Raw genomic sequence first — 1,067 nt, forward strand, 5'->3', positions numbered from 1 at the left:
GCAGAGGCTGGTCCACAGGGCAGTGCCCGGCCTGAACCTGCTGAGGGCTCAGAGGGTTCTGTCCCCTCCAGGTGGCCCCCGGGCCCTTCCCGGACCTCACCAAAGATCCCCGGGAGTTTGTTCGGGTGTGGCAGCTCGTTGGTTTTCTTGGGCGGCCTCCTCTTCAGGGGCCTTGCTGCCCGAGGGGCTCGGACGGGACCGGGACTCGCCCTGAAAAAAGTGACCAGGAAAGGCTGTTTGGAGCGCGGCGCCCGTCGCCCCAGCAGGCCGGCCAGGCCAGGATCCACGCTGCGCCCTGAGACGGAGAGAGGAGAGAGAGCGGTCACTCGAGGGCAGGGGCCGTGCACCTGGGACAGCGGGGACCCTCCTGCCAGGGCCTGCCCGGGCCCAGGGCCACGGAGGCAGAGGGCCTCAGTCTCCTCGTCCAGAGACTGGAGTCCCAGGTCGAGGAAGATGGGGGGAGCGGGGCCTTGAGAACACAGGGTCATTACTCGTGACGACGGTGAACACTGCCATCTGTGAAGCACTTTACAGGTTTCGAGTTAGTTCACAAGCGTCACCTCAGGCGTCTCCACAGTCCCCCTGGACCTCAGGCTCCACTGAGAAACTTCAGAGCCACCTGCCGGAGGCTCCCAGAACCAGGGTTCCCGCCTCTGTCTCAGCGCTCCGAGTTCTCCCTTCCACCTCAACCTTGTGGGGATGTGGATGGACTTATGAGCCAGCAGACTGGAGCAGCCGCCAGGACATAGCCACGGCGTGCTCTGCCCAGCACTGTCACAGGCAGGGCACTAACTGTCCCCCGATGTCCACAAATGAGTCCCCGGGCTCAGCGGGGCAGAGACATCCAAAGTCCTGGAGCCGGGGCTCGGTCAGACCCCAAGTTCTTAGCCATTTAAGGTCCTAATCCCGGGTTAGGGGGTTAAAGAAGAGAGAAAAGGCTGTGGGCAGGGACATGGTGGGGACCTCTGGCTAGGAAGAGGGACACCCATGAAAATGGGATTTGACCCCACAGCTGCCTAGAGACGAGGATGCCCTGAGAGACACATCATGATCCCTGGAAATGCTGA

This window comes from Suricata suricatta, chromosome 8 (genome assembly GCF_006229205.1).
Source record: "Suricata suricatta isolate VVHF042 chromosome 8, meerkat_22Aug2017_6uvM2_HiC, whole genome shotgun sequence".
NCBI classification, from domain to species: domain Eukaryota; kingdom Metazoa; phylum Chordata; class Mammalia; order Carnivora; family Herpestidae; genus Suricata; species Suricata suricatta.